We start from the raw sequence: 26,840 nt of genomic DNA on the forward strand, positions 1-26,840 counted from the left end.
TAGGAACAAAAATGTCTTTATTAGACAAATCCTAGGCCTCCCAAAAAATACACCACTGGCGCTACTCCGGATGGACCTTAGGGTCGGTCCAATGGCTGAGGAAGTTCCCCTCAGGCCCCTTCTGCACTGTAGATGTTTATGGTGTACACCAGAACTAGTGGCTTTTAAGGATGAGATGAAGGAAGTTATGAATTTGCAGGGGGCGTGCAAAATCCCATGGTTAGCCTATATCAAAAATACCTTAGTTGCTCTAAGGATGGGTGAACTATGGGCCAACGCTGAAGTATCTTGCCTGACAATTCCCAGGAAGGCTCTTTCAAAGCTTTTTAGAGAATTTAAGATAAACCAGATAAAGGGGAATTCCACCACTGGTATACTGACTGCACAATTTCTAGAAGTCAAGGACCAGTACAGGTTAGAACCTGTTCTTGACGTTATTCTGTCAACCCTAACCAAAAACTTTATTTGCAATTCAGGCACAGGGTACTACCACTCCGTGCCTTTACAAATAATTGGGAGGGTGCACAGTCCAAGGAGTGTCCGGTTTGTGAGAGCATCTCCAAAACGGACCAACATGTACTGTTTATTTGTCCGGTATACAAGAAGATTAGGCATCAATGGCTTTAACAGGTTTGCCGGAATCTCGGGACAACTCACTGTGGGGAGGCATATAGGATATTAAAATATGATACCAGCCTCCCTATTGTGTATTCAGTTTCCAGATACTTATTCTCTATGTTGTGTGTTCGTTCTACTGTATTAAAATTTAGTCTGGCTTAGTAGGATTCTTTTCAACTTTTAAATATTTTTTATCTTTATTGTACGACTGTATGAAATGTGTTGCATTTTTTTAATGTAATTTTATGGCCAGATTGGCCGAAATAAAGATATTTCGAATTTGAATTTAAATATATGATATGCTTGACTTAATTTGTTATGCTTTTACTTAATTTACAGTTTATTTGACTAAATAAGAAATGCTAACTTTAAAATGCCTTGAATCACCTTATTCCGTAGGCTGCATGCTCTGTTTAAGCAACATTCTTTACTCAATAAGACTCTTCTTTCAGTACTTTATTGTGAGTGAATTGATGGAAAGACTAACTCTTGACTTAATCCATGAAGAGCAACAAATTAAATAATTTGTCAACTAACCTGTGTGGACAGAATGGACAGTCGTTTCTCATGAGCAACATGGGAAAATATGTTGGAGTTTCAATTTTGCACCAGGTGGTTGGAAGAATGGTCACATGACAAGCACACGATTGTATGGTGACGGTTGATTTCACAAATGGACAATTTGGACTATAAAAAGTGACTTTCTAAAGAGGAAGTGGCGATTTTTCCCACATCCTCTGAGTTTGTTCCTTTCCTCCATCATCTATTACTGACCGCCTGCCTGATTACCTTTTCATGCTTTTGTCTTTTCCCTTTGCTGATGAATTTGCCTGCTGGATGATTTGGAGTTCTCTGGTGTGAGACCAGACTGAATCTTTCTTAATTATGGCTCCATTATCCTTGTCCATGCCCATGGACTTTCCCTCAGTGGACTTTAAGTTCACCCACGCTAAGAGAACTATGTTCAACCATTCTCTCACCTTTGTTGGTGGTAGGAAGTCTGAACTTGAACCATCCTCTTTATGGATTCTCTTATTCAGCAATATATTAAGTTTGAATAAAAGTTTGGTTGTACACTACATGCTGTAAGACTCATGACTGAACTACTTAAAATGTTGCTTATATGCATTGATTTTGGATCTTTAATACAATACCCAAATTATCTACATTTTCTGAGTCTCTATTTATTGTGTTTTAATGTTCTTTCCAATTAAACCGTGCTTATGAGATATTGATTTCTAATGCATGATAGAGAGAGTCATAATTTGAGAATAGTGGGCCCGATTTACAAGGGTAAACGTAAACGTTTGGTCTATGTTTATGACTTTGGAAAATCACAAAGGGCATTTACGAGTACTATATTTATGTCCGCACTTGGGGGCGAAGATCCACCCTGAGTGCCGAAATAAAGATAATACTCGTAAATGCCTTTTGTGAATTCCCAAAGTCAAAATCATAGATGTTTGGTCTAAGTTTAGACCAAATTTACCTTTGTGAATCGGGCGCAGTATATTTAAACTTTATCATTAATCTGTGAGTTGGCTACCAATCAATGGTCCTCAATAGGTTGACAATAGATCGATTCATAAGAAATGTGGCTGCAATAACTCTACTAGAGTACAAAAGAGAGATAATTCACTAAGAACAATGTTGACCTTCATGGTGGCGGTACAAAAGGGGGTGGTGATGGACGGAGCATCTGAATCAATCAAACACTCACACCCAGTCAAAACATCTGGTTTTAATCCATCACCGTTCTTTAGCCCACTCTGCCACCCCAGTTCAGACATGGCTATATGCAAATCAGTCTGACCCTGTGCCTCATGGGAACAGTCCAGCCCGAAATGCCAAGCCATGTCTATCCTGGACCGGAAACAAGCTTCTGAGGACCGGTTTCGGGCATTCCAGCCGTTTTCAGCCCGGCTTGCTTGAATCCAGTGGAAAAGTGAGCAAGGGACTTACGTCTGAGCATACCCTGCCACACTTATGGCAGCCAAAAGCGGTACAAAAGGGGGTAGTGATGGACGGAGCATCTGAATCAATCAAACACTCACACCCCGTCAAAAGATCAGGGTTTAATCCATCACCGTTCTTTAGCCCACTCTGCCACCCCAGTTCAGACATGGCTATATGCAAATCAGTCTGACCCTGTGCCTCAAGGGAACAGTCCAGCCCGAACTGCCAAGCCATGTCTTCCCTGGACCGGAAACAAGCTTCTGAGGACCGGTTTCTGGCATTCCAGACGTCTTCAGCCCGGCTTGCTTGAATCCAGTTGCAAAGTGAGCAAGGGACTCACGTCTGAGCATACCCTGCCACACTGATGGTGGACAAAAGCGGTAAAAAAGGGGGTGGTGATGGACGGAGCATCTGAATCAATCAAACACTCACACCCAGTCAAAAGATCTGGGTTTAATCCATCACCGTTCTTTAGCCCACTCTGCCACCCCAGTTCAGAGATGGCTATATGCAAATCAGTCTGACCCTGTGCTTCATGGGAACAGTCCAGCCCGAACTGCCAAGCCATGTCTTCCCTGGACCGGAAACAAGCTTCTGAGGACCGGTTTCTGGTATTCCAGCCGTCTTCAGCCCGGCTTGCTTGAATCCAGTGGCAAAGTGAGCAAGGGACTCACGTCTGAGCATACCCTGCCACACTTATGGTTGCTAAAAGTGGTACAAAAGGGGGTGGTGATGGACGGAGCAACTGAATCAATCAAACACTCACAGCCAGTCAAAAGATCTGGGTTTAATCCATCACCGTTCTTTAGCCCACTCTGCCACCTCAGTTCAGACATTGCTATATGCAAATCAGTCTGACCCTGTGCCTCATGGGAACAGTCTAGCCTGAACTGCCAAGCCATGTCTTCCCTGGACCGGAAACAACCTTCCGAGGACCGGTTTCTGGCATTCCAGCCGTCTTCAGCCCGGCTTGCTTGAATCCAGTGGCAAAGTGAGCAAGGGACTCATGTCTGAGCAGACCCTGCCACACTTATGGCGGCCAAAAGCAGTACAAAAGGGGGTGGTGATTGACGGAGCATCTGAATCAATCAAACACTCACACCCAGTCAAAAGATCTGGGTTTAATCCATCACCGTTCTTTAGCCCACTCTGCCACCCCAGTTCAGACATGGCTATATGCAAATCAGTCTGACCCTGTGCCTCATGGGAACAGTCCAGCCGAACTGCCAAGCGATGTCTTCCCTGGACAGGAAACAAGCTTCTGAGGACCCGTTTCTGGCATTTCCGCCGTCTTCAAGCCGGCTTGCTTGAATCCAGTGGTAAAGCGGTACTCAAGGGGGTGGTGATGGACGGATCATCTGAATCAATCAAACACTCACACCCAGTCAAAAGATCTGGGTTTAATCCATCACCGTTCTTTAGCCCACTCTGCCAACCCAGTTCAGACATGGCTATATGCAAATCAGTCTGACCCAGTGCCTCATGGGAACAGTCCAGCCCAAACTGCCAAGCCATGTCTTCCCTGGAGCGGTACAAAAGGGGGTGGTGATGGACGGAGCCTCTGAATCAATCAAACACTGAACTGTTCCCATGAGGCACAGGGTCAGATTGATTTGCATATCGCCATGTCTGAACTGGGGTGGCAGAGTGGGCTAAAAAGTGGCATTAAACTGCACACACAGGCCTTGCAATGGTAGGTCTGAGACAGATTTGACCGGCTACTTGTGTGCGTGGCACAACCGGTGCTGCAGGCCCATATGGTATACCACTTTGCCAATCAGGTATATACCAATGTCACCATGTTTAGGGGGGAAGCACATGCACTTTAGCACTGGTTAGCAGTGGTAGAGAGCTCAGAGTGCATGCTGGTACGAGGGGAGGAAGCCATTGCCCCCATACTCTATAATCTATTGAACCTCTCCTTTTCTTCTGGCTGGATCCCTATCAACTGGAAACATGCGATGCTGGTTCCTTTACTGAAAAAGCCTTTCCTAGTCCCTGCTCTTCTGGAGAATTTGAGACCGACCTCACTACTTCCATTCTTTACCAAGGTATCTGAAAAATATTTGAAGTCTCAGCTGACAAAGTTTATTGAAGAAAACAATCTTATTTATGAGACCCAATCCGAGTTTAAATCTATATTCAGCACTGAATCTGCTCTTCTTCTATCCTTCGAATCTATTAGATTATCTGCTGATGAAGGCAAGAAGGTGGCCTAGATTATGCTAGACCTGAGCTCTGCCTTCGATACTGTATCCCATGAACTCCTACTTGAACTACTCCATTGGCCTCTGGGTGGGGGTCTGCGCACTTGGTTGGATTTTGGATTTCCTCCAGGACTTCACCTTGCAGTTCTTTCAGTAGTCATGCATTTCTGAGATCTGCCCTCTGCAGCAAGGGGTGCCTCAGGGATTAGCTTTGAGCCCGACCCTATTTTATGTCTACATGCGCTCTCTGGCAGACCTAGTTGAGTGTCACAGGGGGAAGATTTTATCCTGCACTGATGAATCCCATTGGATTATCACCTTGACACAGGATGAAGTTGATGCTGCCTCCAATTTAAATTTATGCCTGATTGACCTGGCAAAATGGAAGGTCTCCAGATGTCTTAGACTCAACGCTGGAAAGACTGAGGTTGTCATGGTTGGCAAGCAACCATCTATTTGGTCCTTTAAATGGTGGCCATCTGAATTAGGGTTGGTTCCTGCTCTAAAAAACTCAGATAAAAAGTCTTGGGATCTGGTTTTACTCGTCACTGACCTTTGATTACCAGATCTCTACTCTGGCTGGCCCCTGCTTCTGCATCTTGAAGATGCTTCATAAGAGTTTAGAGATCCTGCCAGATTCAGCAAAGAAAACTGTCATTCAGGTGCTTGTAGTGTCACGCCTGGACTGCTGCAATTTTCTTTACCTTGGTATTTACAAAGGCAGAATATGAATGTTTCATAGGGTTCAGAACACTGTGGCTAGAATCCTTCAAAATATCCCTAGACAATCCACTTTGGGCCCTGACCTTGCCAAGCTCCATTGGCATCCTAATCAGGCCAGAGTAGCTTCTAAAGCTCTATGTTTCTGTCAATGAATTTTAAATCTAAAGGGTATTTGATATTTGCTTCCCCAGCCAAATTGTTGCCTCATATCTCCTGGAACGGACAAGCTTAAGATACCCAAAACGCACAGAGTTCGTTTGGGTGTAAGCTCTTTCAGTCTCCTAGCGACAAAGATATTAATTCTCCTGCCTGTGGACCTTACAATGCAACTGGTGGCGCTTAAGTAGCAATCAGCCTTCGTGTGCATTTTCATAGCGCTTGTGCTCTGTGCCTTGCTATCTGTGGTGGCGCTTAAGTAGCAATCAGCCTTCGTGTGCATTTTCATAGCGCTTGTGCTCTGTGCCTTGCTATCTGTGGTGGCGCTTAAGTAGCAATCAGCCTTCGTGTGTATTTTCATAGCGCTAGTGCCTGGCTCATTTGGCTAGCGCTGGAACATAACAGCATTTGGTAGCGCTTTTTACATATTCCTAACGGTATTCAGTCCTTAGCGCTTTACCTGCTTTCAGTGCATTCCTTCATAGCTGGCATTGCACTGTGTTGGTTTCGATTCCTACCCCTCCCACCATTTTGTTGTTGTGCTTTCCCCTGCCCCGCCTCCCCGCTACCGCCTCCCAGCTGACCCGCCCACGCTCCGCCCCCCTCCACTCTCCATTTATGTCAGATGTCCCAACGCGCAGCGTCCACGCCGAAGGTGCGCCAAAGGTAAGCCCGTCTACGCCCGTCCGCGCCTGGACCGCGCCCAGCGCCAGACCCCCTGGCCCCCGTCCCTCCCAGCTCCCCCGCATTACCTACGATGCCGCAACCCTCCTAGCCCTTAACCCAGGTCGCGCTCCCAACTGCGTCCAAGCCGCCCCTGGACAAACCCATGGACCTTTCTCCTGCTTCTCCTGCAAATTCAGCGGCACCGACAACATCTCCGCTACGACCACACCACAGATTCCCGACCCCAACCACCTACAATGCATCCTTCTCAACACCCGATCAGTCCACAGGCATGCCATTGACCTATGGAATCTACTAGACACCATTTCTCCGGACATCGCCTTCCTTACGGAAACATGGATGAATGCTTCCTCCGCACCAGACATCACCATTGCCATCCCTGAAGACTATAAAATCACTCGCAAAGACCGTACCAGCCACACAGGAGGAGGAATCGCTATCGTCCATAAGAAATCAATCCGCATCTCAACCAGCTCTGACGCCAACCTCGCCAACTCCGAACACCTTCACTTCCAGATCCACATCGACCCCAAAACCACACTCAGAGGCACCCTCCTCTACAGACCACCAGGACCCCGCGCAAAATTCAGTGAAGACATCACGGACTTCATCACCCCACACGCGATCCCCTCCAAAGACTACATCCTTCTGGGAGACCTCAACTTTCACCTCGAAAAGATCAACGACCGCAACACCGCCACCCTCGTGGACAACCTCGCCAACCTCGGACTTAAACAACTAGTCACTTCCCCCACCCACATCGCAGGTCACACACTCGACCCCATCTTCACATCCAGCAACCTTGTCTCCTTCAGCCACACTACGGACCTCCTCTGGACTGACCACAGCTGCGTTCACTTCACCTACAACAAACCAAAACCCAGCATCCACCTCCAACCTACCCTACCAAGGAACTGGAACAAAATCACCACGGACCAAATCTCCGCATCGCTCCTTCAAAACACCCCAGCCCTCTCTTCTAACGCTAACGAAGCCGCCGCCAACCTCACCCTATGGTTATCCAACACCGCTGACACCTTAGCACCACTGAAAAAACATCAAAACAAACCTGGCAGCAAGAAGGCCTCATGGTTCAACGATGATCTCAAGAAGTCCAAGAAACTCTGCCGCTCCCTTGAAAAGGCCTGGAAAAAAGACCCAACCACCAGCACCAAGGACGCCTTCAAAAACGCCACCCGCACTCACCACCAACTAATCCGAAAAGCCAAGAAAACAGCATTCAAGGATCGACTTGACAACAACGCTCACAACAGCAAGGAACTCTTCAACATCGTCAAGGAATTTTCCAATCCCTCGGCCAACTCCAACGACATCACCCCCTCTCAAACCCTCTGCGACTCCCTAGCCTCATTTTTCCACAACAAGATTGCAGACATCCACAACAGCTTTGACAACCAACCCGGAAACCAACCCACCCTACCATTTGCTGATGATCTTCCCCCCGTGAACACCCTTAACAACTGGAACCCAATCTCCACTGAGGACACAATCCGCCTGATGAATTCCATCCACTCAGGATCCCCCACAGACCCATGTCCTCACCACATCTTCAACAAAGCAGACTCCGTCATAGCACCGCACCTCCGAGACGTCATCCACTGTTCCTTCAACTCCGCCACCTTCCCGGAAGACTGGAAACACGCTGAACTCACCGCCCTTCTGAAAAAACCCACAGCGGACCCCACCGAACTCAAAAATTACCGCCCCATCTCGCTTCTTCCATTCCCGGCCAAAGTCATCGAGAAAGCTGTCAATAACCAGCTCGCCGCCTTCCTCGAAGCCAACAAATCCCTCGACCCCTCACAATCTGGCTTCCGAGCAAAACACAGCACTGAGACCGCCCTCATCGCAGCAACAGACGACATTCGAACTCTACTGGACAATGGAGACACAGTCGCCCTCATCCTCCTCGACCTCTCTGCAGCATTCGACACAGTCTGCCACAGCACCCTTTTACAACGCCTCAATAACATCGGAATACAAGGAAAAGCACTTGAATGGATCACCTCGTTCCTCACCGGAAGAACCCAGAGAGTCAGCCTTCCACCATTCAAGTCCGAGGCCTCTGAAGTCATCTGCGGCGTACCACAAGGATCCTCACTCAGTCCCACCCTCTTCAACGTATACATGAGCCCCCTCGCGGCCATCGCACGCCAACACAACCTCAACATCATCTCCTACGCGGATGACACTCAATTGATCCTTTCCCTCACCAATGACCCCAGCACCGCCAAAACCAACCTACACGAAGGAATGAAAGAAGTTGCCGAATGGATGAAACAAAGCCGTCTGAAACTGAACTCAGACAAAACAGAAGTCATCATCTTAGGTACATCCCCCTCTGCATGGGACGACTCCTGGTGGCCGGAAGCCCTCGGAAAAGCACCCATCCCGACAGACCACGCACGGAACCTAGGCGTCATCCTGGATTCTTCACTCTCAATGAACAGACAAGTCAGCGCCGTATCCTCTTCCTGCTTCAACATTCTTTGCATGCTCAGAAAAACATTTCGCTGGATCCCCTCCGAAACAAGGAAAACAGTCACCCACGCTCTGGTCACGAGCCGACTGGACTACGGAAACACCCTCTACGCAGGTACTACCGCAAAACTCCAGAAGAAACTCCAACGAATCCAAAACGCCTCAGCCAGACTCATATTAGACATCCCACGCAACGAACACATCTCTGGTTACCTTAAAGACCTCCACTGGCTACCCGTCAATAAGAGGATCACTTTCCGACTGCTTACCCACGCACACAAATCACTCTACGACATCGGTCCAGAATGCCTCAACTCTCGATTGTCCTTCTACACCCCCTCCCGACAACTACGTTCTTCCAGCCAAGCCCTCGCCACTGTACCCCGCATCAACAAGACCACCATGGGAGGCAGATCCTTTTCTTACCTGGCTGCTAAAACATGGAACTCACTCCCCGCTTACCTTCGCCTTACCCAGAACTACCTAGCATTCAGAAAGCAACTTAAAACGTGGATATTTGACAAGTAATCCTCCTCCCCTTCCCAAGCGCCTTGAAACCCTCCGGGTATGTAGTGCGCTATATAAATTCTATGACTTGACTTGACTTGACTAATATAAACCTAACTCTATATTGGAGTAATCAGGTGCTTTACAAATTTATAACAAAACATACCATTACATAACATTGCTAATAAGTGCTAGACAACTAAGCAAAATACTTAATTGTATTCTGAAATCTGATGGCAAACTTAACTGAATCTTCTTCTCTTCATCAGAAAAACCTGTTATATTTGCAATTATTGATGGAAACGTATCCCTCTTCAGAAATGGAACACATACGATGAATGATGGTAGGCTTTGCAGTGGTTCACATAAAATGACTTCTCCAATTCCAACATTAAAGACTGCACAACTTTGTAATACAAAATATTACTTGCTAGCTTCTCACACTTCTCCATCTTCTCAGTCTCTTTACTTTTCATGTATCGACCTCCAGCACATAACTCAACTTTGGATGTTACTTGCCTAGAATCAGTAGCAGATGTTAGAATGGATCTTTCAAATTTCTAAGTCATAGGAGATCTCAACATTAAGTTTGACCAATCAGCACATCAACCTCATGCCATCTCACCAACTTGGAAACAAATGACTTGAATCTATAGTCCATGGAGGCCAGTCACATAAAACTTCACACCCTTGATACTATACTTGCCCTAACAGGATTAATATTGTCACAAAAAACAGATCCATCACACGACCGATCATAGGTAGAGCTGGTAGGTTGCTCCCCCACCACACAGCTCTGCCTGTGTGTCCTGACCCTGCCCCAGCTGCTGCTGCTGTAGAAGTTGAGGCTCTCCTCCACCCGCAGGCTACCACCTGCGCCTCATCACTGGTGGCCAGTAGTAGGCCTTAGGTTTGTATCACTGTCGCTGTCTGTCTGTCTTCCCTGTAGTGCCCATACTGCCTTCTGGTGTCTGTGACCGCTGCTGCCTGTCTCCCTCCTGTGCCTGCATTCTTATCTGTGCCCGTTTTCTTGCCTTCTGCTCCCTGATTGTGCTCGTTTATTGCCTTTCTGCTCCTCTGATTTGTGCTTGTTTCCCACTTTCTGCTCCTCCTCGCTGCCCCTGATTTGTGCCTGTTTTTCTTGCCTCCTGTTCCCTGATTGTGCCGGTTTTCTTGCCTTCTGCTCCCCTGATTCTGCTTGTTTTTCTTGCCTTTGCCGCCTTGATTGTGCTCGTTTTTCTTGCCTCTGCCCCCGATTGTGATCGTTTTTCTTGCCTCTGCCCCACTGATTGTAGTAGTTTTTATTGCCTTCTGCCCTGCTGATTGTGCTCATTTTTCTTGCCTTCTGCTCCCTCATTGTGCTCATTTTTCTTGCCTTCTGCTCCCTGATTGTGATCGTTTGCCTTCTGCCCCCCTGATTGTGCTAATATTTTCCATCCTTCTGCCCCCCTGATTGTGCTCATCTTTCCTGCCTTATGCTCACTGATTGTGCTCATTTTTCTTGCCTTCTGCTCCCTGATTGTGCTCGTTTTTCTTGCCTCTGCCCTGCTGATTGTGCTAATTTTTTCTCGCCTTCTGCCCCCCTGATTGTGCTCGTCTTTCTTGCCTTCTGCTCCCTGATTGTGCTCAATCTTCTTGACTTCTGCTCCCTGATTGTGCTTGTTTATCTTGCCTCTGCCCCCCGGATTGTGCTCGTTTTTTTTGCCTCTCCCTCCTTGATTGTGCTCAGTTTCTGCCTCTGCCCCTCTGATTGTGATCGTTTTTCTTGCCTCTGCCCCCCGATTGTGCTAGTTTTTCTTGCCATTTGCCCCCCTGATTGTGCTTGTTTTTCTTGCCTTCTCCCCCCCTGATTATGCTTGTTTTTCTTGCCTTCTGCGCCCCTGATTGTGCCCATTTTTCCTGCCTTCTGCCCCCCTGATTGTGATAGTTTTTCTTGCGTCTGACCCCCTGATTGTGCTAATTTTTTCTCGCCTTCTACCCCCCCTGATTGTGCTTGTTTTTCTTGCCTCTGCCCCCCGATTGTGATCGTTTTTCTTGCCTCTGCCCCCCTGATTGGGCTAGTTTTTCTTGCCTTCTGCTCCCTGATTGTGATCGTTTTTCTTGCCTCTGCCCCCTGATTGTGCTTGTTTTTCTTGCCTTCTGCTCCCTGATTGTGATAGTTTTTCTTGCCTCTGCATCCCTGATTGTGATAGTTTTTCTTGCCTTTTGCCCTGCTGATTGTGCTCATTTTTCTTGCCTTCTGCTCCCTGATTGTGCTCATTTTTCTTGCCTTCTGCTCCCTGATTGTGATCGTTTTTCTTGCCTTCTGCCCCCCTGATTGTGCTACTTTATTCTCGCCTTCTGCCCCCCTGATTGTGCTTGTCTTTCTTGCATTCTGCTCCCTGATTGTGATCAATTTTCTTGGCTTATGCTCCCTGACTTTGCTCATTTTTCTTGCCTTTTGCTCCCTGATTATGCTTGTTTTTCTTGCCTCTGCCCTGCTGATTGTTCTCATTTTTTCTCATGTTCTGCCCCCCTGATTGTGCTCATCTTTCTTGCCTTCTGCTCCCTGATTGTGCTCAATTTTCTTGCCTTCTGCTCCTTGATTGTGCTTGTTTTTCTTGCCTCTGCCCCCGGATTGTGCTCGTTTTTCTTGCCTCTCCCCCCCTGATTGTGCTCGTTTTTCTGGCCTCTGCCCCACTGATTGTGTGATTGTGCTCATTTTTCTTGCCTTCTGCTCCCTGATTGTGCTCGTTTTTCTTGCCTCTGCCCTGCTGATTGTGCTCTTTTTTTCTCGCCTTCTGCCCCCCTGATTGTGCTCGTCTTTCTTGCCTTCTGCTCCCTGATTGTGCTCAATCTTCTTGCCTTCTGCTCCCTGATTGTGCTTGTTTTTCTTGCCTCTGCCCCCCGGATTGTGCTCATTTTTCTTGCCTCTCCCCCCTTGATTGTGCTCGTTTTTCTGCCTCTGCCCCTCTGATTGTGATCGATTTTCTTGCCTCTGCCCCCCGATTGTGCTAGTTTTTCTTGCCTTTTGCCCCCCTGATTGTGCTTGTTTTTCTTGCCTTCTCTCCCCCTGATTATGCTTGTTTTTCTTGCCTTCTGCGCCCCTGATTGTGCCCGTTTTTCCTGCCTTCTGCCCCCCTGATTGTGATAGTTTTTCTTGCCTTATGCTCCCCTGATTGTGTTTGTTTTTCTTGCTTCTGCACCACTGATTGTGCTCGTTTTTCTTGCCTCTGACCCCCTGATTGTGCTAAATTTTTCTCGCCTTCTGCCCCACCTGATTGTGCTTGTTTTTCTTGCATGTGCCCCCCTGATTGAGCTCGTTTTTCTTGCCTTCTGCTCCCTAATTGTGATCGTTTGTATTGCCTCTGCCCCCCTGATTGTGCTTGTTTTTCTTGCCTTCTGCTCCCTGATTGTGATTGTTTTTCTACCCTTCTGCCCAATGATTGTGCTCGTCTTTCTTGCCTTCTGCTCCCTGATTGTGATCGTTTTTCTTGCCTCTGCCCCCCTGATTGTGATCGATTTTCTTGACTTCTGCCCCCCGATTGTGCTAGTTTTTCTTGCCTTTTGCCCCCCTGATTGTGCTTGTTTTTCTTGCCTTCTCTCCCCCTGATTATGCTTGTTTTTCTTGCCTTCTGCGCCCCTGATTGTGCCCGTTTTTCCTGCCTTCTGCCCCCCTGATTGTGATAGTTTTTCTTGCCTTATGCTCCCCTGATTGTGTTTGTTTTTCTTGCTTCTGCACCACTGATTGTGCTCGTTTTTCTTGCCTCTGACCCCCTGATTGTGCTAAATTTTTCTCGCCTTCTGCCCCACCTGATTGTGCTTGTTTTTCTTGCCTGTGCCCCCCTGATTGAGCTCGTTTTTCTTGCCTTCTGCTGCCTAATTGTGATCGTTTTTATTGCCTCTGCCCCCCTGATTGTGCTTGTTTTTCTTGCCTTCTGCTCCCTGATTGTGATCGTTTTTCTTGCCTCTGCCCCCCTGATTGTGATCGTTTTTCTTGCCTTCCGCTCCCTGATTGTGCTCATTTTTCTTGCCTTCTGCTCCATGATTGTGATTGTTTTACTTGCCTTATGCCCCCCTGATTGTGCTCGTCTTTCTTGCCTTCTGCTCCCTGTTTGTAATCATTTTTCTTGCCTTCTGCTCCCTGATTGTGATTGTTTTTCTTGCCTCTGCCCTCCTGATTGTGTGGCTTTTCTTGCCTCTGCCCCCGAATTGTGATAGTTTTTCTTGCCTTCTGCCCTGCTGATTGTGCTAATTTTTCTTGCCTTCTGCTCCCTGATTGTGATCGTTTTTCTTGCCTTCTGCCCCCCTGATTGTGCTATTTTTTTCTCGCCTTCAGCCCCCCTGATTGTGGTCGTCTTTCTTGCATTCTGATCCCTGATTGTGATCAATTTTCTTGGCTTATGCTCCCTGATTTTGCTCATTTTTCTTGCCTTCTGCTCCCTGGTTGTGCTCGTTTTTCTTGCCTCTCCCCCCTGATTGTGCTCCTTTTTCTTTCCTTTGCCCCTCTGATTGTGATCATTTTTCTTGCCTCTGCCCCCCTGATTGTGCTAGTTTTTCTTGCCTTCTGCCCCCCTGATTGTGCTTGTTTTTCTTGCCTTCTCCCCCCCATGATTTTGGTCATTATTCTTGCCTTCTGCCCCCCTGATTGTGCCCGTTTTTCCTGCCTTCTGCCCCCTGATTGTGATAGTTTTTCTTTCCTTATGCTCCCCTGATTGTGATTGTTTTTCTTGCTTCTGCCCCACTGATTGTGCTCGTTTTTCTTGCCTCTGACCCCCTGATTGTGCTACTTTTTCTCACCTTCTGCCCCCCTGATTGTGCTTATTTTTCTTGCCTCTGCCACCTGATTGTGATCGTTTTTTTTGCCTCTGCCCCCCTGATTGGGCTCGTTTTTCTTGCATTCTGCTCCCTGATTGTGATAGTTTTTCTTGTCTCTGCCCTCCTGATTGTGCTAGTTTTTCTTGCCTTTGCCCCCCCAAATTGTGATAGTTTTTCTTGCCTGCCCATTGTGATAATTTTTCTTGCCTTTGCACCATGATTGTGATTGTTTTTCTTGCCTTCTGCCTTGCTGATTGTGCTCATTTTTCTTGTCTTCTGCTCCCTGATTGTGCTAATTTTTCTTGTCTTCTGCTCCCTGATTGTGATAGTTTTTCTTGCCTTCTGCCCCGTTGATTGTGCTAATTTTTTCTCGCCTTCTGCCCCCCTGATTGTGCTCGTCTTTCTTGCCTCCTGCTCCCTGATTGTGCTAAATTTTCTTGCCTTATGCTCCGTGATTGTGCTAATTTTTCTTGCCTTCTGCTCCCTGACTGTGCTTGTTTTTCTTGCCTCTGTCCTGCTGATTGTGCTTGTGTTTCTTGCCTCTCCCCTCCATGATTGTGCTTGTTTTTCTGGCCTCTGCCCCTCTGATTGGGATCGTTTTTCTTGCCTCTGCCCCCCTGATTGTGCTAGTTTTTCTTGCCTCTGCCCCCGATTGTGCTTGTTTTTCTTGCCTTCTTCCCCCCTGATTGTGCTTGTTTTTCTTGCCTTCTGCGCCCCTGATTGTGCTCGTTTTTCTTGCCTCCTGCCCCCCTGATTGTGATAGTTTTTCTTGCCTTATGCTCACCTGATTGTGCTCGTTTTTCTTGTCTTCTGCCCCACTGATTGTGCTCATTTTTCTTGCCTCTGACCCCCTGATTGTGCACATTTCTTCTCGTCTTCTGCCCCCCCGATTGTGCTCGTCTTTCTTGCCTTCTGCTCCTGATTGTGCTCAATTTTCTTGCCTTCTGCTCTCTTATTGTGCTTGTTTTTCTTGCCTCTGACCCACTGATTGTGCTTGTTTTTCTTGCCTCTCCCCCACGATTGTGCTCGTTTTTCGCCTCTGTCCCTCTGATTGTGATCATTTTATTTGCCTCTGCCCCCATGATTGTGCTAGTTTTTCTTGCCTTCTGCCTCCTTGATTGTGCTTGTTTTTCTGGCCACTACCCCTCTTATTTTGATCGTTTTTCTTGCCTCTGCCCCCCTGATTGTGCTTGTTATTCTTGCCTTCTGCGCCCCTGATTGTGCCCGTTTTTCCTGCCTTCTGCCCCCTGATTGTGATAGTTTTTCTTTCCTCATGCTCCCCTGATTGTGCTTGTTTTTCTTCCTTCTGCCCCACTGATTGTGCTAGTTTTTCTTGGCTCTGACCCCATGATTGTGCTAATTTTTTCTCGCCTTCTGCCCCCCTGATTGTGCTCATTTTTCTTGCCCCTGCCCCCCGATTGTGATCGTTTTTCTTCCTCTGCCCCCCTGATTGGGCTCGTTTTTCTTGCCTTCTGCTCCCTGATTGTGATCGTTTTTCCTGCCTTCTGCCCCCCTGATTGTGATAGTTTTTCTTTCCTTATGCTCCCCTGATTGTGCTTGTTTTACTTTCTTCTGCCCCACTGAATGTGCTCGTTTTTCTTGCATCCGACCCCATGATTGTGCTAATTTTTTCTCGCCTTCTGCCCCCCCTGATTGTGCTCATTTTTCTTGCCCCTGCCCCCGATTGTGATCGTTTTTCTTCCTCTGCCCCCCTGATTGGGATTGTTTTTCTTGCCTTCTGCTCCCTGATTGTGATCGTTTTTCTTGCCTCTGCCCTCCTGATTGTGCTAGTTTTTCTTGCCTCTGCCCCCAAATTGTGATAGTTTTGTTTTTCTTGCCTGCCCATTGTGATAGTTTTTCTTGCCTTTGCCCCCATGATTGTGATCGTTTTTCTTGCCTTCTGCCCCGCTGATTGTGCTCATTTTTCTTGCCTTCTTCTCCCTGATTGTGCTAATTTTTCTTGTCTTCTGCTCCCTGATTGTGATAGTTTTTCTTGCCTTCTGCCCCGTTAATTGTGCTAATTTTTTCTCGCCTTCTGCCCCCCTGATTGTGCTTGTCTTTCTTGCCTTCTGCTCCCTGATTGTGCTAAATTTTTTTGCCTTATGCTCCGTGATTGTGCTAATTTTTCTTGCCTTCTGCTCCCTGATTGTGCTTGTTTTTCTTGCCTCTGTTCCTCTGAATGTGCTTGATTTTCTTGCCTCTCCCCCCATGATTGTGCTTGTTTTTCTGGCCTCTGCCCCTCTGATTGTGATCGTTTTTCTAGCCTCTGCCCCCCTGATTGTGCTAGTTTTTCTTGCCTTCTGCCTCTTAATTGTGCTTGTTTTTCTTGCCTCTGTCCCCGATTGTGCATGTTTTTCTTGCCTTCTTCCCCCCTGATTGTGCTCGTTTTTCTTGCCTTCTGCGCCCCTGATTGTGCCCGTTTTTCTTGCCTCTGCCCCCCTGATTGTGATCGTTTTTCTTGCCTTCTGCCCCCCTGATTGTGCTTGTTATTCTTGCCTTCTGCGCCCCTGATTGTGCCCGTTTTTCCTGCCTTCTGCCCCCTGATTGTGATAGTTTTTCTTTCCTCATGCTCCCCTGATTGTGCTTGTTTTTCTTCCTTCTGCCCCACTGATTGTGCTAGTTTTTCTTGGCTCTGACCCCATGATTGTGCTAATTTTTTCTCGCCTTCTGCCCCCCTGATTGTGCTCATTTTTCTTGCCCCTGCCCCCCGATTGTGATCGTTTTTCTTCCTCTGCCCCCCTGATTGGGCTCGTTTTTCTTGCCTTCTGCTCCCTGATTGTGATCGTTTTTCCTGCCTTCTGCCCCCCTGATTGTGATAGTTTTTCTTTCCTTATGCTCCCCTGATTGTGCTTGTTTTACTTTCTTCTGCCCCACTGAATGTGCTCGTTTTTCTTGCATCCGACCCCATGATTGTGCTAATTTTTTCTCGCCTTCTGCCCCCCCTGATTGTGCTCATTTTTCTTGCCCCTGCCCCCGATTGTGATCGTTTTTCTTCCTCTGCCCCCCTGATTGGGATTGTTTTTCTTGCCTTCTGCTCCCTGATTGTGATCGTTTTTCTTGCCTCTGCCCTCCTGATTGTGCTAGTTTTTCTTGCCTCTGCCCCCAAATTGTGATAGTTTTTCTTGCCTGCCCATTGTGATAGTTTTTCTTGCCTTTGCCCCCATGATTGTGATCGTTTTTCTTGCCTTCTGCCCCGCTGATTGTGCTCATTTTTCTTGCCTTCTGCTCCCTGATTGTGCTAATTTTTCTTGTCTTCTGCTCCCTGATTGTGATAGTTTTTCTTGCCTTCTGCCCCGTTAATTGTGCTAATTTTTTCTCGCCTTCTGCCCCCCTGATTGTGCTTGTCTTTCTTGCCTTCTGCTCCCTGATTGTGCTAAATTTTTTTGCCTTATGCTCCGTGATTGTGCTAATTTTTCTTGCCTTCTGCTCCCTGATTGTGCTTGTTTTTCTTGCCTCTGTTCCTCTGAATGTGCTTGTTTTTCTTGCCTCTCCCCCCATGATTGTGCTTGTTTTTCTGGCCTCTGCCCCTCTGATTGTGATCGTTTTTCTAGCCTCTGCCCCCCTGATTGTGCTAGTTTTTCTTGCCTTCTGCCTCTTAATTGTGCTTGTTTTTCTTGCCTCTGTCCCCGATTGTGCATGTTTTTCTTGCCTTCTTCCCCCCTGATTGTGCTCGTTTTTCTTGCCTTCTGCGCCCCTGATTGTGCCCGTATTTCTTGCCTTCTGCCCCCCTGATTGTGATAGTTTTTCTTGCCTTATGCTCCCCTGATTGTGATAGTTTTTCTTGTCTTCTGCCCCACTGATTGTGCTCGTTTCTCTTGCCTCTGACCCCCTGATCGTGCTAATTTTTTCTCGCCTTCTGCCCCCCTGATTGTGCTTGTCTTTATTGCCTTCTGCTCCCTGATTGTGCTCAATTTTCTTGCCTTCTGCTCTCTTATTGTGCTTGTTTTTCTTGCCTCTGCCCCCCTGATTGTGCTTGTTTTTCTTGCCTCTCCCCCCGATTGTGCTCGTTTTTCTGGCCTCTGTCCCTCTGATTGTGATCGTTTTATTTGCCTCTGCCCCATGATTGTGCTAGTTTTTCTTGCCTTCTGCCCCCTTGATTGTGCTTGTTTTTCTTGTCTCTGCCCTCGATTGTGCTTGTTTGCGAGCCTTCTTCACCCCTGATTGCACTCATTTTTCTTGCCTTCTGCCCCCCTGATTGTTATAGTTTTTCTTGCCTTATGCTCCCCTGATTGTGCTCGTTTTTCTTGCCTTCTGCCCCACTGATTGTGCTAGCTTTTCTTGCCTCTGCCCCCTTAATGTGCTTGTTTTTCTTGCCTTCTGCCCCCTGATTGTGCTCGTTTTTCTTGCCTTCTGCTCGCCTGAAAGTGCTCGATTTCTTGCCTTCTGTTCCCCTTTGCTGCCCCTGGATGTGCCCGGCTGCCTTGGTTCCCTCGCCGCTCCCATTCTCCTACTCTGAGACACTCAACTGATCCTTTCCCTCACCAAGGACCCCATCACCACCAAAGGCAACCACGAAGGAATGAAGGCCGTCGCCGACTGGATGAAAATTAGCCGACTGAAGCTGAACTCGGACAAAACGGAGGTGCTCATCCTCGGCTCCATTCCATCAGCCTGGGATGACTCCTGGTGGCCGACGGCACTGGGGGCATTCCCGACACCCACTGACCACGCACACAACCTGGGAATCATCCTCGAATCAACGCTCTCCATGACCAAGCAAGTCAACGCCTTCTCCTCCACCTGCTTTAACACCCTCTGCATGCTCCGCAAGATCTGCAGGCGGATCCAGACAGATACAAGTAGAACAGTCATCCAGGCCCTCGTCAGCAGCAGACTCGACTACGGAAAAGCTCTCTACGCAGGAGCCTTGACGAAGCTCATCAAACGACTGCAACGTATCCAAAACGCCGCTGTACGACAGATCCTCGATGTTCTACGCCACAGCCACATCACCCCCCACCTGAGAAACCTGCACTGGCTGCCCATCGTCAAGAGGATATCCTTCAAGCTCCTCATCCACACACAAAAGGACTCCACGAGACCGGCCCAGCTGCCCTCAACAGATGACTTTCCTTCTACACCCCTAACCGCGAGCTCCGCTCCGCTGACCTCGCACTCACCACCATCCTGCGCATGCGAAGAACAACCACTGGCAGGAGATCCTTCTCTCACCTCGCCGCCAAGACCTGGAACACCATCGCACTGAGCCTACGACAGACCCAAGACCTGCTGACCTTCAGGAGACTTCTCAAGACCTGACTGTTCGATCAGCAGAGGTCCCCTCTCCCCTCCCCAGCGCCTTGAGACCTTCACAGGTATGTAGCCCGCTCTACAAATGGTTGATTGATTGATTGATTGTTTTGACTGCCACTTGGAATCACTGGAGCTTCTGTGGGTACTGCCTTCCTCTGCTTGTGTAAATCCATCTGGTCTATTAGGTCTCCCCCTACACTGGGTTCAAGTCCCACTGTTCCTCTAGGCCTGGTGTGCCCAGTAGCCTATTTGGTCACAGACGGTTTCTGTGATCTTTTTGCTGGTGGCTTAGTCTCTGCTTGTCTGTGCCATGCTGGGACCCTATCTGGGTGGCTTTTGGATTGGTCATGTCTGCCTCGCAGTCCTAGGGTTGAAGATTCTCGTCGTCAGATTCCGGTTGCTCTGGACTGCAATGTTTCTTGCTTGGTTCGCCTTCAGCACATGCACATTGCATCTGGGTGAAACATCATTTCCTTTCTGTTTGTGGGTAGGCCAGTTGTGCCCTTTCACCAGGTTCCTTGCTGAGTACTTGGTATCGGACAAGAAGGGCCCTGAGCTGAGGCTAATGTTATGTGCAAGGTGTGGGGTCTCTATATAAAAAGAGAAGAACGACCATTGCACTCTGGAAAGGGTGACAAGCCTACTCTCTAGTAATGTCAGTCAGGACTGTCTGTTTCACGGTGAGGACTCACCGAATGTAAGGGCTGTGACGAGCACTGTGTCTAACATGTATCAGTCTCAGAAAGATGAGAGACTGGGGTTGCCCTGCCTGGATTCGATATTGTGGCATGCAGATAACCTAAGATTTATTTAGATAGTTTTTTATCGCGCAAACTTGACCCCTGCAGATATCAGAGCTCTTTACAGATTTACAGAGAGCAGCACAGTGAAAATAGGAACACCTGGGCCCTTATTTATGAGGCCTTGCGTCAGTTTTGCGCCGCCGGTGCGTCACTTTTTGTGACGCACCAGCGGCGTACAAAATGCGCCTTGTTGCGCCATATTTAAAAAGTGACGCATCTAGGTAGATGCGTCACTTTTTAAACCCCTGCGTCACATTATACCTGCGTCAGGTATAATGTATGCAGAGGGGGCGTTCCCCCGCAAAAAGCCTCGTAATAGTGACGCAGTGAAATCTATGAGATTTCACTGCGTCACTTTCAGAATGCTTTTGCGTCAAAATCTTGTGCCTGCCTCACAGCAGGCGTAAGACTGACGCAAGCCCTTTCACATGGGGCTTTCCCCATGTGAAAGGACGCATTGCTGGAGTTGCGTCACTTTTGTGACACACTCCAGCAATGCGTCACTTTTGCGCTTACAGATGCGTCAGAAATACTGGCGTAAGTCCTTGCGACATGATGCGTCATACATTAAATATGACGCATCATTGGTGTCGCAAGGAGTGCGCAGTGAAAAGTGACGCATCGCTGTTTTCACGCAGCGATGCGTCACTTTTCATAAATGAGGCCCCAGAGGAGGGAGGACATGCTTTACAAGGTTTATGGAATAGAGGGGAAAATCAATAAAAGCCAAAAACAACGTTGAGTTAAAACTATAGGAATAGGCAATGTCAATAAGCAGGAGGGTGGAGTCCGGCTGAAAAAGTTGAGAACTAAGAGGTCGCTGGTGAAAGTAGTCATGAGTGTGTTTGATGGAAGGGTATTTTGAAATCTAGGAAAGGAATTAGTTCATAAGGAGTATGACTTCTTTCGTGAAGATGAGAAACATATTATCGACAGGCAATGCTCGTTTGATTTATGAGGTGAAAATGCGTGAATTAGCAATGTTACCCCATTAAGCAATTTACTTTTCCTTTGAATGAGGCTTGAGTGCGACAGAAGGAAAGAAATATATTAAAGGCACCTCTAAATATATCGTCGACCTATTCATAATGATTTCTTTATACCTTTCCTTTCAGCTCAGAGGTTCCCGCGGGGCACTTCTGAACAGAGGCATGCACGCACACATTCAGATGCAGCCTGGCTTAGGTTTCCATCAATGCTTTTTTTATCTGACAACTTTACTAATGAAGCGCCTGAAATGATGATATCCTCGCGCTGTGACTGCCACCCGGGGCCATTTTGTTTTCTCGTACAGCCTGCCAGAACCAAAGGTGAGCGATCAACAATGACAGACAAAACTGATTTCTACAGAAATGCCTTCTAAGGAATGCTTTTGCTGCGACCAATAAGCGTGCCATCAGAGATGAGTGACCGGTTGAAACACAAGTTTAAATACAATCAGAACAGGATAAATCAAAATAATGATGCGATCTGTCCGGGGTAACACGCAGCACAATCAACGTCGTCTCAAATATGTGTGCCTTCAGTAAACCGTAGGTATATGTTTCATGGCTGGAAAACATAGGCCGGCAGGCACGCTCTTGTACAAAAGCTTCTGACAGAGGTATTGCAATGAAACACCATTCAAACACTATTATCTAACGCTATACTTTTTTGTTCTTTTTGACTGAATCGCTTTGAAGCTCTGCCTTCTGTCCTAGGGCCAGCTTGTTAGTATGAGTTTTCAAGTGCTGTCCCACATTTCATCTTTGTTTTATTTGAAGCTTACCCTAATAGATGGTAAATTCTCCTCTTTAAAATCTGATTAAATGTTTTCCATTTCTCAAGGTAAGGCACATTATTTTTTACTATTTATATTATTTAAGTGGTATTTTCAATACATTATTTTCATGTAAATGGTAGCTCATAAGATGCAGGCGCAACATCTATGGACATACCTACTAATTTAACTGTTTGAATACAAATATGATCACAACACCCACATTCTGTTGGAAGTCCACTGGCTCCCGTTGTCAGCTCCCACCATGTTGTAAACCAGTGGCATCATTTACAAAGCCATCATGACCAACAGCCCTGCTTATCTTGGAAGCTCAATGTCTCTGGCAGCTCTCAACACATCCACAGCCAATCCATCACCACACAATCAATCAATCAATCAATCAAGAAATTTGTATAGCGCGCTACTAACCCGGAGAGTCTCAAGGCGCTTGGGGGAGAGGGGTCCGCTACTGCTCGAACAGCCAGGTCTTGAGTTGCTTCCTGAAGGAGCGGTGGTCTAGGGTAAGACGGAGGTGGGTGGGGAGGGAGTTCCAAGTCTTGGCTGCCAGGTAGGAGAAGGATCTTCCTCCCATGGTGGCTCTTCGAATGCGTGGAACGGCGGCGAAGGCGTGGCTGGTCGATCGTAGCTGGCGGGTAGGAGTGTAGAAGGTCAGGCGATTGTTGAGGTACTTGGGGCCCAGGTCGTGGAGGCCTTGTGTGCGTGGGTGAGGAGTCGGAATGTGATTCTCTTGCTGACGGGGAGCCAGTGCAGGTCTCTCAGGTGTCCGGAAATGTGGCTGTGTCGGGGATGTCCAGGATGAGCCATGCGGAGGCGTTCTGGATGCGTTGGAATCTTTTCTGCAGTTTGGCTGTGGGTCCGGTGTAGAGGGTGTTTCCGTAGTCCAGTCGGCTGGTGACGAGAGCCTGGGTGACCGTCTTCCTGGTTTCGGTGGGGATCCATCGGAAGATCTTTCGGAGCATGTGTAGGATGTTGAAGCATGATGATGAGACGGCGTTGACTTGTCTGGGCTTCGAGAGGGAGGAGTCCAGGATGAAGCCCAGGTTGTGTGCGTGGTCCATTGGTTTGGGTGCGCTGCCCAGGGCAGGGGGCCACCAGGAGTCATCTCAGGCAGAGGGCGATGATCCAAGGATGAGGACTTCCGTCTTGTCTGAGTTCAGTTTCAGGCGGAGTCTAATGCGGGGTAATAAAACACACAACAGCAGACCTTTTCTATTTAGGCAGCCAAGGTCTGAAAGTACTTTCCCATATCAGTGAAGACTGCCCAAACTTTGCTCCAGTTTTGAAAGAGTTGAAGACATCACATCACAATGTAGTAGTGATCCAACAGGCAGCCTCATCTGGTAACACTAGTTGACTTTATGCTTGTATTTGATCCTGTAGAGTGCTCCACTGCCTTTTGGCTAAGTTGACACTATATCAATACCACATTTATAAACCTACATACAATGTCACTTTGTATACCTTCTCAGTTTATAAAACTGCACACTTCTGTTTACCCAGCTCCCCACTGGTACCTTTATCCTCTGTAAAGCTGACATATGCATATCTCTTGAATGGCTGTTACCACTACAAATATGGCTTGAGTGAGGCATTGATGCGGGCAGGGAAGAGAAGGTCTCTAGTTTTATTCGTGCGTTCCTTTGGCCATAACCAGGGTTCAAGAACAGTCAGAATGAGATGCAGGCCTCTCTATCCAATATGGAAAACAATAACACCAAAAACATCACGTGGTTCTCCTCAGGTGAACAGGACAGATATTTGTGCCTGTATATGTGTTATGGTTGAAAAATGGAGTGGGCAAGCATCTTATGCAAGAGTTGGCACCATGAAATGTCCAAGAATTCCTTGCGTGTCCCAGAGGAAGAAATGTCTCTCCACAGTTCCTCACACAAGTGACATAAGCTGGTCAATAATACATGTTAGTGCCAAGAATGTATTAATCTGGAAGTCTGGAAGGAAAGAAACTAGCACATGTGCCATGCACAATGCTCTTTCGGTCTTCAACAGCCTATACCTCAGTATTGCTAATATGAGAAAATCTGATCACATCCCGTGAAAGGACCAAATGTCGCCACATGATTGGCCCTAAAGATTTTAATGAAGACATCTGACTGGGCATTAGCCCAAACAATTCAGTGGCTTGTCTGCACCTGACTTCAACTGCTTGAGAACCGACGCCACAGCTGCGAACATCAGCTCTTTCTCCATCTATTACAAGAGACATAAATGGGTGCTCTGAAGAAAAACTTGGCAAAGCTGCTTTTTGGCATCCTAGTGCAAGCTATTCTCCATGTGCCTACTGGCAACAGGAATCATAGTGGAAGATAGAGGATTTACAGCCGTGACTCTACTCATTCTCCGAGCCTAGAAAAATGCTGAAAGAATTTCTGGTGGGCCCAGACCTTAGACATGGTTGGTGGTTGCACCTAATGCATTTTTGTTTCATTTTCCACTGGGAAGAATGTGGGCACAAATGTTATGTTATGTTATGTTATGTTATTTTTATTTGTACCGCGCACAGCTGCCCCAGCAAATGGGCTCAGCCCTGCAGAAGACACCTATTCAGACCGAGGCCAATAAATATCGGTGAGATATGGGAGACTCAGGGGCCTCTCTTTACATTCTTCAGTCTGGCCCATCATTTGTGTTACGCTGCCACTGACAGACTAGGACACGGTCCATGTCAGATAGAGGACCCCATGTGACTGGTGGACTGCAAGGCAAGAAAAGTTCCGTTTTTTAGAGATTATGAGAGGCAACCGTAGATCGTGAGTCACTCTTAGCAGAGTCAGATAATATACCCCAGCACAAAAATGAAAAGTGGGCCCCATTAGCGAATCAGATTGTTAAATTGGGTCAGTTTTCAACTCGCAAAGACACATTGTATAGATGTTTTGTTGTGTATGGGAGACTGCAGGCATTTGCGCTTGCTGCAAGCAATGTTTGTGGTAATATCAGAGAAATAAACAAAAAAGAGTCCATCAGCCATAAAACAGGTCCACAAACAAACAAAAACCTGCCCTGTCAGACCACCCCTTCGGGTACTGCCTGAGTGCCCTATAGCAAGTGGGAACCTCTTCTTAATGGATTCACCGCAACACTTTTTTCCCCGCTGCTGCCAATCATTTTCAATTATTGCCCTTTTCCAAAAATTCAGTGCCATGAGTCCAACCTGACCTTCTCGGATATGCTGCCTCACATGGATTCACCCAGCCTGAAGTCGGCCACGCAATTCAAAGACTATAATACTTTCCCTGCGCTTGACATACCAAAGCAGAATCGATTGGCTGCTCAGTTCTGTGGCTTTAGGCTGACTGTACACCTACCAAGAGAAGAAAGGAATGCATCACGTCTTATTAGAGAGAGCTGTGAAGATAACTGCTGAAGATAAATGCTTATTAATGGAGATATTTTGCAACTTTTTGCCATGCCCGATGAAATAATTTGTTTATCATCCAATTTACTGGCAATGATACATTTAGGACGGTAGCTAAGAAACTTATTTCATTTTTTTTTAATACTGTTTATGCAAACACATTGAAAGGAACACACTGATGCATGCATTTGAACTTTGTCAAGCTTTTTGTTAAGGGCTTAGTTGTGTAATTTTCAAGCACCAAATCTACATAAATAAGGAATAGTTGATCAGTAAAAAACACAATAAGTAAGCATTTTAGGATTTTTTTGAGAAAAAGGCCGATTTGTTTTAACTAATTTTCCCCATAAACACAAAATGGGGAAAATACTTTAGTTCATCAGGCCCTAATGTCTTAAATCATTAATGTTTACAAAATCCTTCAGGTACGTCAACGTCTTTTTGAGTTCTCAGTGGTGAACATCTTATCACTTATCACTTTTCACTTATTTTTATTTATTTAAACTTATAACGTGCACAGCTACCCTCAGTGGGTTTCCCAGCGCTAGGGACAGACTCGAGAAAGAAAAGCAAGTAATAGAGGTGGAACTGGTACATCAGACAGAAAACTCAAAAAGCAAAGTTTTGAGTCCCTTCTGGAAACAAAGCAGGTTTGTCTCCAGTAAAGCATTCCAGAGTTTAGGGCCCACGTGGGAAAAAGACCGACCACCCATTTTTACAAGCTTGAACCTTGGAATTATGAAATCACCATTCTTGGATGATCTCAGCATACGGTGAGGTTTATAGGGTTGCACCAAATTCTGCAAATATTTAGGAGCCGAGCCTTGCCTGATCTTAAACAGATAGCACAATGCTTTCAATTTAATGCGACTCGGAACTCTGAGCCAATGGAGATCGCGCAAGGCGTGGGCAGCAGAAGTTCTTCTTGGGACATTACGGAGGAGACGGGCAGACGCATTTTGCACCACTTGAAGAATTTTGGTTGTTGCTACGTCAGCTCCGAGCTAGAGAACATTACCGTAATCCAGGCGGGAAACGACCAACGCCTGGACAACAGTTCTCTGGGAAGGTATGGGCAGCATCAATAACATTTTCTGGAGCCATCTTAGAGTAACAAAACAGGTGGCGGCCACCTTTGTAGCCTGCTGTCTCATGGATAGTTTTTCATCCACAAGGAATCCAAGATTGCGAACTACCGCCGCTGGTTGTGGGAGCGGCCCCATATCACTAGGCCAATGCTGGGGGCCCGAGAGGTCTTTATTCTTGCCCAATATCACCACTTCCGTCTTCTCCCCGTTTAGCTTAAGACAATTCCTCTGCATCCACTCTGCTACAAGAGATAAACCGAGCTTCAAAGCAGAGGGGTTGTTTCCGTCTTTGCCTGATAGGGTGAAGACGATTTGGGTGTCATCAGCGTAGGAAAATAGGGTCAACCCCGCATCCTTCACGATAGTAGCCAGGGGTTTGATATAGAT

Source organism: Lissotriton vulgaris, chromosome 1_1, assembly GCF_964263255.1.
Source record: "Lissotriton vulgaris chromosome 1_1, aLisVul1.2, whole genome shotgun sequence".
Lineage (NCBI taxonomy): Eukaryota > Metazoa > Chordata > Amphibia > Caudata > Salamandridae > Lissotriton > Lissotriton vulgaris.